Raw genomic sequence first — 12989 nt, forward strand, 5'->3', positions numbered from 1 at the left:
AGGATCTTTGTGGAGAAGAAAAAATATATGCAAGTCAATCAGTAATGTCTGAGATCAGAAAAAACTATGTGCAGGGTAGATTTTGAATCCACCTTAAGTTGATGTCAGTCAGATGTTAAAACCTTTTCCTCCTTTTGTTGCGAAATAAACAAGGATGTTGTGAGAAGACTTGATATTAAATGTATTTAGCATGACTAATTAAATAGAGAGGACAAACAGAATTAGACCCCTGATACAAATACAAATACAACATTTCCCCTAATTTGGGGATTTAAAACATTCAGTCACAATTAGTTTGTCTGTTTTTTTTTTAAGATTGCAATAAAAGACAAATAGCAATGTCAGACTTAAGTGCTTCTTAGTTCATGAATAGTATGGTTCCAATGGAAAAAAAATGAATTACTGGAATATAAAATATGACTGCTCCAATGACAGTGCAGTGATGTTTCCCTTATATTGAGAAATCTTCCAGTAATTCTTCTGCAATAGTTATATAAAAAAAGACTATTCTACAGAGTATACCCTTTGGTAGATTAAGGACTTTGGGTCATTTACAAAAGTAACAGATCGAATCAAGGAGAGAAAGCTGAGGCATGAGAAAGATAAGTTACATTTATTATCAGTCAGATATATTTGGCATCCAGTTTAGAGTAGTGAATCTTTGTCACTAAAGCATGTTCTGTTGAAATACTGGTACATAAAACTGCTCTCTTTAACATGAGAAGACCTTGACAAAGATTTTTATCACTACAGTCTGATTAAACTAAAATAAATTACATGAAATTACCACCAAACTTGTTTAACGTTTGGAGTTACTGTAGCCCAAACCTCTCACTCTCAGTAAGGGGAGAACTGAAGAACTGCTTTCAGCTACTTATTTATAAGGTACACCAAAAGAAGCATGCACCATCAAGATCTACTTTGGGGGGATACATAAGAGGGGACTACTAATGGCCATTTCCTATATTCCTCTCTGGAGAGCAGAAGATAATGGTGGCCCTGTCTTCCATTTAGAAATCCTAGTATTCCACCTCCATGAGCTTTCTCCCAAAATATAGACACCTTCTCCTCATCCAAAACTACCCTCTCCATGCATAAGTTTCCTGTGCCCATTTCTGAGATGTTCACTTCGCCCCTCAGTATAGTTCCTAATCCTATGCATTCTTCCTAAGAGTTGCCATCTGCCCTGCTCCCTCCATGGTTCTGAGAGGCATCTTTTGCCCCATCTCCAAAGGAGGGAGCAAAACATGTGTGTCTTCTTGTAGCCTAGTCTCATCCTCTCTCCCTAATCTAACTAGGGACTTCTCACCAGCTGATCTTTGGGATCCCAGTCCCTACCTCAATGAAGATGGAGGGTATAGTAATTACTCCAGTTTCTGTGAAGTGAGAGTAAAAGGGGTGTGTGAACCTCACCTAGTCTGAGCCTCTCCCTTCAAGATGAAAAGCAAGAGGGTGGACTTTTAAGATCAGCCCATCTCTCCTATAAGCCCCCACACACAGTAGCAAAGTTTTGTGGGTATACCCTCTAGCTTAAATGGGGCTCCAAAAGTGAGCTGGGTCTACAGAATTCTCTGCTGCTGGTTCAAATCCCTACTGTAAAAGTCACACCCAATTCTGTGCTTGTTGAATTTGTTCTGATTTTCTAGCTTAGTTTTCAGGATTTGGGGATTGTTAGGAGTACAGTGTTGGTCCTTTCCAATCCTGGTCCTAATGATAGGGTGTGTTTTTTTCAAAAGCTTTGATGTTGTATTCTTCAGTTCCTTCAAGAACTTTTTTCAGAAGCTCAGATATTACATGCTTCAGTTCCTTCAAGAATTTTTGGATCAATCCATCTAACCTGAGTGCTTTAGGCCATTTAATTTCTCAATATGCTCTTTGATCACCTTGATAAATCTATCTCTACTAGTGTCTACACTTCTGTAATTGTGAAAACAGCAACATTTCCTCATCATTGGCTGTAGTAAAGACTTATGCAACTGTCTGAAAAATCTCTTTATCTCAGTTGTCCTCTTTGTCACCTGGTGGTCTAGCAAATGCACAGACTTGCTTATGAGCTTCTTGGTTTTTTATTTACTTTTTTGTATCTTTGCATATTGATTTTTTAAATGTCACTTTCTCTTCCATCTTACTTGCCAGAGTTTGAGTTTTATCCTATTAACACCACTTTGACTGTATTTTCCATTTTAAAAATGACACTTGAACAAATTCTTGCTATGGCCCAGATCACGCAAGGTGCTCCAGGTGGGTGGACCCATTTGTCTGCACAGAGCCCTGATTACTTTGGTGGGGATCTGTCTGCATGGAATGACTTGTAGGATCTTAGCTTGTCAGTCTAGGTCTTTACATCAAACCCACCTCTCTGGAATCTGAGCAATTTATAAACCGATTCAATTGAGCACCTTTTCGTTGTATTTTGGGGTGTATTAACAGGAGTATTGTATTTGGAAGGTAATATTCCTATGTGTTCTACTTGGCACTGGTGAGGCCTCAGATGGATTATTGTGTCCAGTTCTGGGCACCACACTTTAGGAAAGATGTGGATAAATTGGAAAGAGGCCAGAGGAAAGCAACAAAAATGATAAAAATAAGTTTAGGGTTGTTATAAAGAGGATTGTGGTCACTGGTTCTCCATGTCTACCGAAGGTAAAGCAATGGAGTTGACTCTGGGCAGCGCCAGCAAGGGAGATTTAGGTTAAATATTAGGGGGAAACTATCTAACTAAAAGGATAGTTAAGCACTGGAATAGGCTTCTAAGAGAGGGTGTGGAATCCCCATCACTAAAGGTTTTTAGGAACAAGTTGGACAAACACCTGTCAGGGATGGTCTGGTTTATCTGGTCCTGCCTCACTGCAGGTGGCTGGACTAGATGACCTCTCCAGGTTCCTTCCAGCCCTGCTTCCATAATTGTTATTAGTTAAGGCTATTTTGTAATAAGCTATCTTTAGCAACCTCTCTTTGTCAGATCTTTCTGTCCTGTTACCTTCAGACCTTTACCAACCCCCATTTCTCCCCCCCTCCCCTTTACTTCTTGAAGTAGGATGTCGCTGGAAGGCTCCCCTACCAGAGCATTTCAGGCTGAGTTATATGGGGTGACATCTTGTGCAGCAGTGACTCGTTGGTGCACCTGAGAAACCAACCTTCTGTGCGGGACATAGAGCCTAGACCTCCGAAATCTCCCTGCTCCTCTTGCGTGCTGCTGTGCAAGGCTCTTTGGTCTCTGGGGGGCCAGCCTTCCATTGCACAGCCCACCAGGGCAGCCCCCATATCGCTTCCCGTGCTGTGCTCAGCGCCGAGCACCCTGCCAGCCCTCAGCAAACGCCACGTAACCCCCGGGGGGGTCCTTATCGCTGCTTATTGCTCCTAGAGGCGGACAGCCAGGGGGCCGCCATCTGCGGGAGTGTCCCGGCCGAAGCTCCGGGGTCTGCCCCCCGCCCCGCAGTGGGCGATCCAGGCGGCGGCGGCTGGGGTCCATCCATCCCCCCGGGCTGAGGGTCTTTCCCCCGGCGGAAAGGCGACAAGGGGCGGGGGGGGGGGGCAGGCAGAAAGGACCGGTCCACCTTAAGGCGGCGGGGGGGGGGGGGGCGCGCGCGCGCGCGCGCGACACGCCGTGCGCATGCGCAGGCCCCTGAGAGTGAAGGGAGCTGTCTGCGCTGAGGCAGGAGGAGACGGGGCTGCGGCCGAGCCAGCGCTGCTCGCTCTTCCCGTCGCCTCGAGCGCCCACGGACCTGGGGCGCCCCGCGAGCCCCTCCGGCCCGGGGCCATGCCGGGCAGCGAGTGAGCGAAGCGGGGCGGCCGGGCTCCGCCAGTCACCCACTCTCCCGTCGCCGCCTGGAAGCCGCACGCGGAAGCGGTGAGTGAGCCCGGGAAGGGGAGCGCGGCTGAGGCCGGGTGCGATGAGCTGCCGCGCTCGCTGCCCCATCAAGGCCAGGCAGGGCGGCGTAGGGGGGAGCCCAGGACAGAGCGAGCCTCCAGCTAGGGGGCCGCAGAGCGGGGCGGCGGCGCAGCAGCGGGGCTGCCCTGGGCGGCAGGATGCTTTGGTGTGGCCTTGAGTTCAAGCTGGGAGATCAAGAGTTAAACATCCCCCTCCAAAAAACAAACAAACTGCCTTTGCAATTTGGATTTTCACAGCCCAGCCAGAAGCGATATGGCTGACATCCTGTTTATATCATGCAAGAACATCCTGTGTTCTCCAGACGGTTGTATTTGTGGCAAGCTCTCCCCGCCCATCGGATTAGTCGGGCTAGTTTTCACACATCCCAGTAACCAGAATGCAGTGAGAAGGATCAAACTTCGCCCCTGCCCCAGTTCTGTAGGGTATACAGAAACATACAGAAATAATTCGTCCTGGGTGTTCACCATGAAAGGTTTTCCTCCCCCCCCCCCCGCTGCTGGTGATGGCTCATCTTAAGTGATCACTCTCCTTACAGTGTGTATGATAAACCCATTGTTTCATGTTCTCTGTGTGTGTGTATATCAATCTCTCCACTGTATTTTTCACCAAATGCATCCGATGAAGTGAGCTGTAGCTCACGAAAGCCTATGCTCAAATAAATTTGTTAGTCTCTAAGGTGCCACAAGTACTCCTTTTCATTTTGCGAATACAGTCTAATACGGCTGCTACTCTGAAACCTGTCATTTTTACATTGAGTTTAGAAGTTTCAATAAGAAAATGCAACCCGTTAAAGTCTATATCTCTAAACTCTTGTGGGAAGGAATCTTAGTAACGTTGGCAATACTTAAATTTTCCCATCTCTGAGATGTTTACACCCACCATACTAAGTTAATTTTCTGTTTGATGCCATTTATAGTGATGTTGGAAAACCTGTTAAATTTGCTACTTCATGTCACAGGTTGTGATAGTTTAAAGTGTTGAAATTCCATTTTAAGAAAACAGTTTATATTCTCTGTCCACAGGAACAATCAAATCATTACAATGCTACAGCGCAAAATTATATTCTGCAAAAGTATCAGTATGGTTTATTGTCATTGGAAGATACAAAATAGTGCAATCCTGATAAGTGCTCATTAGTATTAAAGGTAGTGTTATGGTCAGGAAAGATGTGTAAAAATGCCACCTTTTTTTGCTCACAAAATATGTTCCTTGTGATACTCAGGGCTTGTCTACACTTGAAAGTTAATTCAGATTAAGGTAGGGTGAATTTAAAGTGCAATAGCTGAATATTTTTTTAAAGAATTTTTTTTTAAATCTGTTAGATGAACCAAAGCTATGAAAAAGAAGACAAAAAATGCTTGTTGATGCGAGCTGGAGTAGAATTTTACAAATGCAATAATTTCTTGGTGGAGATGCACAAGCCAGAAAGGACCCACATTAACTAATTTCAAGATCACAAGTCTTCCACAGCATCAGCTGTTTTTTTTTTTGGGGGGGGGCATAGTTTACTTTAGGTAAATGAAGCCAAATACTTTGAAACATAATTATTTTTAGTTTTGGTTTTACTTGTGCAAACTAAGGACCAGGTCTGGCAAATGCTATTACAAAACGTTTGCAGGATTGGGCCCGAGTTAGCATTGTCACTGCCAATGTTGTACCTCTTTTTTTGGTTAAAGAGAAGATGCTCTCTCCTGGCACCCTTCATAATCTCTAGTTTATTGTGCATTTTAAAGACAGTAACTATAAAGTGTCTGAAATAGCTCTTGTTGGGCAAGCATTGAGATAGAATGGGTGAGTTGCCTAATTGGCACATCACATCTGATCTTCAGCCCCATCCAAGTACACACCCCAAACGTCTATCAGTATTAGCAGTATAAACACTACAGTCAAGGCAGGAGGAGACTTTAAAAAAATATATGTACTAAGAGTCTAGTAATAGACTACAGACGTAGAAAATGATTAATTGTAATATATTTACTAAAATAGGTCAATCCCCATGCTTAAGTATATGGGGGACTAGAACAGAAACTACACAGCAGTTTTTCAATATGAAACATGCTTAAACTCAGTCTGGTTACAAATAGTACCAGTCTTATGAAGGTTTCAGCGTACATTAGAATCCTTTGTTTGAAAAAATTGGGTGTTTGGGTAATAAGAAGATTCAGTCCTGCATAGCTTATAGATGCCATGGAAATAGTGCTTCAGGCGCTGAAAACGTGGAGGATACAACCAACCTACAACTAAGCTGGAATTCAGAGAGTTGGGTTTGTACTGAGCTAAGTATTACATTTGACAAGGTATTGAGTTTTTCAACTTTTAACTCCAGAGGCTTGCTTTGACAAGTTACATTTTCTGTACAAGAGACTACTTCATACAGGCTCTATGGGGCAAAATCAAAGTACAAGTTCCCTGACTCTGCTTAAGTACCATTACATATCTTAGATGCCGCTTAATCACTAGTGGACAGTGTGCACTAAGTTCTATTGTGACCATATATGGGGAGTGGTAGGCACTTCCTCCAGGCACTTAAGTGTGCAGGAAATTGCACCTTGAGCTCAGTTAGTACTAGATGGCATTACATGGCTATAAATACAAAGCAGATTACCTAGACTGGAGCAGTACATGCATTCAAATAACTTTGGAAGATCAGAAAAAGAATTTACGGTTCTTGTGTCATAAATGAGATTAGACTGGTATCAAATGTGGAATATTAAAATATCATTTGCACACATTCCCACAGTTCCCTTTCTATTTTGCAAATGCCATCTACTTTCCAGTTAGGATTCACAATATTTGCAAGGCATTCATCAGATTCCTATAAGAAGAATTTGTTAATCTTGTACAGAGCAAGTCCACAAACCGCAGAGGTTTTCTTGGGACGGGTTAGAAAAAGCTTACTATACTGTGCTTAAACAATCAAAGTGTTAAACAGTTTAAATAACTTACTGAAGAATATAAACATATTTAAAACTGGAAAGAATCTCTAATTTCATTAAATTCAAGAAATCTCAGTATTCAAAGAATAAGATATGAATCCTCTTTAAAAGTAACTAATATTAAAATATAACAGGTTTCAGAGTAGCAGCCGTGTTAGTCTATATTCGCAAAAAAGAAAAGGAGTACTTGTCGCACCTTAGAGACTAACAAATTTATTTGAGCATAAGCTTTCGTGAGCTACAGCTCTCTTCATCGGATGCATTCGGTGGAAAATATAGTGGGCATTCTTTAATATTAAAATATGGTTCTAAAAGAGAATCAGATTCTGAAGTTAGAAATACACCTCTACCCCAATAAAACGCTGTCCTTGGGAGTCAAAATTTTTTTACTGTGTTGTAGGTGAAACTGCGTTATATCAAACTTGCTTTGATCCATTGGAGCCCCCCCCCCCCCATGAGCGCTGCTTTACCGCGTTCTGTCCCAATTCGTGTTATATCGGGTTGCGTTATATTGGGGTAGAGGTGTATTAACAGATTTTAGGAACAGTTGAGTATTTCCAAATTAATTTATTTATGGTCTTTATTAAAATAGTGCTAAAATGCAGGAAGTAAAAACCACATAAGTACATAATAGGAAAACAAACTGGTGTCTAAATTACAAAATGAAAAACAAAGCCTTTATTGGGAATTTTTCTTGATATGTTATGAAAAGGTGACAACTTTTGAAGTCAAACCAATCCTTGTTTTTTTAGTCTCCTTTTGTTTACTTCAGAAAGGTGAAATCCACAGTAATGTTTCTAATACTCTTGCACACTTCCATTGGAAGTATTTTTCACACATCTAGGCTGAATGAAAGGTACAGTTACACAGGGTTCTTTATTGGATGAGTGGAATATGTTTACTGGGAAAGGTGCTTTCACAAAGACTTTTTGTGCTGTGATCAAATGAAATTTGTAAAAGCTATAGAAATGTTAGTGCATTTTATAGTGTTGCAAACTAGTGCCTGGATCTCTCTCAAATCCATGCACAGGCTTCCCCCTTCCTACGTGGAAGTATAAGCCACCATCACAATACTGTCTTCAAGGCCTTTTAGGGAGATTCTGGAATCTGAGGTCTACACAGAGGGAAGAGTAGGAGGGATGCACATATCCCCCCACTCCTCCTCCCCCCCGCTTCAAAGACTTTAAGCTGCATTCTTTTTTCTGCAGTGCACTCCAAAGGGATTCCTGGATCACCATGCTGCCACAGTTTGGTGGGGATGCATGAAGGGTGCCATGGGTCAGATCCAGTGTTGAACTAAATCCAGTAGAATCCATGCAGGTCTTTGGGGTTCTGCCAGTTTGAGGGTGGGCTCTCCAGCTTATTGGGGATAGTACTACCTCCCCACCCCTTCCACAGAATCGTGGAGAAACTCCATAAGAGAGTCCTCAGACATTCTACCTCAGAGCTTATTCTGAATTTTTCTAAACAGCAAGGTGTTTGGATTATTTTAGTAATTGCAGGTAAAACAAATTTTTTTTAAATATATCTACACACACACACAAAATTTATATTTGTAAGTTTGATCATACATCCAGCCTGAGCTAGAGGAGATATACATATTTTACACTGAAAATATGACAAAATAGGTTTTAGGCTTCATGAAGAATACCAATGAGCAAAAAAGCAGGTTTACAATCTAAAAGAGTTAATTTATAGAGAGGAGCCTGAGCTGCAAAGTTTAGATGCTGATCTCAAAGGAGTTTGGATCTATGGTCTTAGTTCTGGCCCCATACCTCATCTATTAGTAGTTAATGGGCAGTAGGAAGTATATTTGCCCTTCAGTATTAAGGAGCTGTGTGCATGTGGAGGAGAAGATAATCCTTTGAATGATAAATTGGCAGCATTTGAGCCTTTCTTCCCTTTCCTCTCCAAAAGTTGCGGTTCCTTACAGGAATAATATAAGCTTTAATGCAATAATAAAATCCTTGGTGTATTCAGGATGTAAACACAACCATAAAATCTCTAGAGTACTCAGGATGCAGTTAAGGTTTTTCAGGTCTGGGTAATAGCAAACAAACACTTGCTGCTTTTAGAGCAAATTGCTTTGACTGTTTTGACATATGATTCAGACAGTTATAATGCTTTCTACTTGCTCTGTTCAACAATAAAGCTTTTTAAAGGGCTTGAAGGATACCAAAGTCCATCTTACTAGGAGAATAGAACAAACAAAAGAAAAGGTACCTGAACCTCAAGAGGCAGGATTTTGAGAACTCAGGAATAAAATAGTCAAAGGGACAAAAGATTTTTTTTTTTTAAATTCATAAACTTTTCTTTTTAAAACTTGGCGTTATTAAAAATGAAAAATTAGAGGAAAAATTATTCTGTTAAATTGCTTTGTGGTTTTGACAACAGTTTGTATATGGTCACTGTCAACATTTTCCTTCTGTTTGTCCAGTTATGAGTCTTTCACAGACTAGGGAGACTTTTTTTTTTTTTACAATAATTAGGAAACTGACAAAAAAAAATCATCAGATTGACAAGGTGTCTCGTAGTCTTTTTAATTGCTCCACTCCAGCTCCGCTCCAGCACCAATAGTGACTGCTCCAGCTCCACTCAGACTCTGCGCTCCGACTCAAATTAATTTTTAACTAAATAAAAAAGTGCATACTGTAATTTTGAAAACATTTTTATTCAGACTTTTAAAACAATTTAAATATCAGTGATACAAACTAGAATCATTCATAATTCATTCTGTAAAAAATTATTGCAGCAATCAAGTCGTCCGTCTTAGTCTGCTGCAAATAATTTAAAATTAAACTTTAAAGCCGAAAACAGTCGCTCTACACTAGCTTGAGTTGTTGGTATGTTCTAAGCAATTCTACAGGCAGCCTGAATGTGGTGTGGGTAGCTGTGAATGGCCTCAAAAACAGACTTAACTTTTAAGCCTACCAATAGGCTCCATCGCCTCACAGTCTTCCTGAAAGTTTCTCTCAAATAATGCTTCATTACAATTATGAATTGCAGAAACTCGCCGGCGTCTTTCTCGTTTATCCAATTTCTTTTTGAAGGCGTCATCTTCTGAAGAATTGGTGCTTAAATTATTTCCATTTCCCTGCGATGGTTGAAGATGTCTCAGAGATGGATGCTCGAATAAATTCAGAGTGGAGATGGAAGTTTGAGAACAGCCTGCTATTTCTGAAGGATGTGAACTTTCCGAAACTGCAGATATGATTGTGGATGACTCCTTTTGTTGTGTTTTGTTTTCTTCAACCTCTTTCGCCGAGTTCAAATGTAGCAATAGATTTTGTTTTTCCAGTCATCAAGCAATATCAAGGAGTCCTTCCTTTGCCTTTGGTATTTCCCTTAAGGTAAGAAGAATCTGATACCATGGGTCAACAAACGTCAGCAAGGAAATGAATATAGTCAAAAAGCTTCTCTTCGCATTTCTGCATGGAGGATAGTATTCCTTCTGCAATTTGTCAAAATTCTTGCAAGAAAATGGTGGACAGTTTTCGCCATTCCTTCATTAAAACTCCCGGGGTTACATCAACAGCTTGAAGATTCATAGTTGTTTGGTTTGGTTTTGCCAAGAGGTCTCGCAGGTTCTTCATTTCGTCCCATTCAGCTTTTGTTAACTTGAGTTCTCTTGTTCCAGCAGCAGCCACTCGTTCACAGTAAGATTGAAAAATGAGAAGCTGATCAATCACAAATGTTGAACGCCAACGAGTCACACTATCCAATGATTGAGTTACCCCATGTAGATCAAGCAGAACACTTCGAATACTTGATGTTCGTAATTTGACAATGACTTGTCAAATTTTTGCCAGAAATTTTTTCGCATGTTCTTTGTTCAGTCCATCCCAGATTGCCAACTGAACAGTGTTAATACCACACCTCATCAGTTGGACTTTTGAGTCGTCCTCATGAAGCCATGTTGGAAGTATGAGGCTAGGCTCATTAACTCATTGCGCAGCAGCATCCATGTTGAGTTTGATTTCATCCATTCCTTTAGTTCCTTCATCAGGAAAAATAGCTCCAGTTCTGTCCACATCCCTGTTCTCAGATGTAGAAATGGTTTCATTGTCCTTGCTGAAATTTTTGATGGCATATGTCATGTTTGCTGCATTGTCAACGCAGATGCTCAGCACTTGCACTTCACTGATCCCAAATTTTTCTAAAATAGCTTTTACTTGATTTTTCATGCATGAAGAATTGTGACGCCCTTCAGTGTCGATTATGTCCAAGGTTTTTACCACAGCTTTATTTTCCTTCTTCGTAGTACTGAGCATTGATTGCAAGAAAACTTCTGTTTCCACGGGTTGCGGCATTCATTTTCAGGTAGCACAATTTTTGGTCCAAAGCTTTCTTGAGTTCTTCGCGACCAGACTCAGCTGTGCTGACAACTAAATGATGAACCGCATCGTGCCCCTTCGAAATGCCAAGCTGCTGACCCATTTCACTTGCAATTTTTTGGAATCCTTTGTTCTTTAGCCTAAAGGTAGTGAGTGGTGTTGAGCTGAAGCAAACCATTTCCATCAGCCCTTCACAGAAAGTATTGGCATCCATGGTGACTGTAACCTTTGAGGACTTCAAATACGAGTCAAATTTTGTTTGCTCAGTTTTGGGTTTCTTTTCAGATGAAGCTTTGCAAAAAAAAAATTTTTTCCAGGAGTTTTTAAAGAGCCAGATGAACGTCATTTAGCTGCGTCTGCTTTCTGTTTTGCCTCATCTTCCTGGTCCTTTTTTGTAACCAGAGCCGCAAAGTTTTCAGGATGGTTACATTTTACATGCTGCCAAAGCTTGAAACTTTTCACAGCGCTTGCTTCACTTGTCTTAAAGCTACATGGTTTGAGCTCGCCATTCACTTCCTCTTCCACCTTGCATGTTGCCGATTTCTTCTTTGCTTTTGTATTGTATGGGAAAAAACAAACAAACAAACAAACAAAAAAACCTGCAGCAGTGGAGCAGTCAAGATTCTGTGCTCCGGCTCTGCTCCAGCTCTGGGAGGCAAAAACCTACAGCTCCACTGTTCCACTCCAAACCCTGCTTTCTCCGATTGGCTAAGTAGGGTAGTAAGCTAACTGATAGAACAGAAATGTTAAGCTGGAGGAACTAATTGGAAGAACAAATTTCATTTAGAGCAATACAGAATGACTCACTTTTCATATCTTGCTTTTGTCATCCTCATTATAATAGCTTGTTTTTGTCACAGTTGGCACTTGTGTGGATATTTCTGATGCCAACATAGACATGAATATACATCTCTTTATTCAGATGAGTTGTATTATAAATAATTTAACACTTGTTGATCTTTTTAATAGGTGTCTTTTGCTGGACTGTTCGTTTTTCTGCAGATAAAATGAGGGAAGGGAAAAGGTGGGAAGTTATAGGATTAAGTTAGCAGACAAAATTCAAATTATGCTGAACTAAGGGAAGAAGTGGCTGAGAAGCCAGTGAAAACAAATGAGTAGGGGTACTGACTACAGTTTTTTATTTGATGGGAACATATTTGAAACTGGCCCTTAGATTCAAAGGGAATGTTTACATGGGATCCAGTGACTCTAATGCCCACTGGAGGATAAGAAATTGTATTTTCTTTCACCTAAACGGATATTAGTTTTTCCATATTGATATAAGAGATACTCACGTTTGCTAAAAATCCTTATAGCAGAGAAACCCCAGTGAACCAGAATAACAAGTCACAGTTCTAATCCAGCTCTGCTGAACTCCAAAAATAGCAAGAACGGCTTAATGTTAACTAGGTGTTAAACAAGTAATACATTGTAGCAGGCTTACAAAAGCACAACAGGTACTGACAGTTGATAGCTTTGTTCTTTAAGTATTTGGAATCTTACTCATTTGAATGTGGTGATTTACTTACAGGGGAGGGAGGTGTCAGCTGTTGGACTTGGCTTGTCCAGTACTCACTGGTATGTCGTACTGACATGTTTCTGGCTTCTGACCTATTTAAGTTTTAAAAAATTAAATTTCTAACTAAGCTTAAGATTATGAACAGATGTAGATCTGGTCTCCCTGAGTCTGCATACTGACTGAAACACTTGAAATAGGTGTATACTGAATCCTCCACTTACCAATGCGGTGTTAATTCTTGGAGTGGGAGTTGAAAGACCTGTGTTTTGATCTTGGCTCTGCAACATATATGCTGTCTAACCTTGAGC

General features: G+C 40.9%; 1 protein-coding gene across 3 annotated transcripts in view; it reads left to right on the top strand.

The window, feature by feature from the left end:
- The first annotated feature begins 3569 nt into the window (after positions 1 to 3569).
- JAK1 (Janus kinase 1) overlaps positions 3570 to 12989 on the top strand; it is a 110205-nt gene continuing 100785 nt past the window's right edge. The window contains exon 1 of one of the 3 annotated variants that reach the window (XM_038415024.1): positions 3570 to 3850. The gene's annotated coding sequence lies outside the window, so the exon portion shown is untranslated. The remainder of the gene's footprint in view (positions 3851 to 12989) is intronic. The other 2 variants (XM_038415025.2, XM_038415026.2) reach the window with 2 other exon arrangements.

This window comes from Dermochelys coriacea, chromosome 8 (genome assembly GCF_009764565.3).
Source record: "Dermochelys coriacea isolate rDerCor1 chromosome 8, rDerCor1.pri.v4, whole genome shotgun sequence".
NCBI classification, from domain to species: domain Eukaryota; kingdom Metazoa; phylum Chordata; order Testudines; family Dermochelyidae; genus Dermochelys; species Dermochelys coriacea.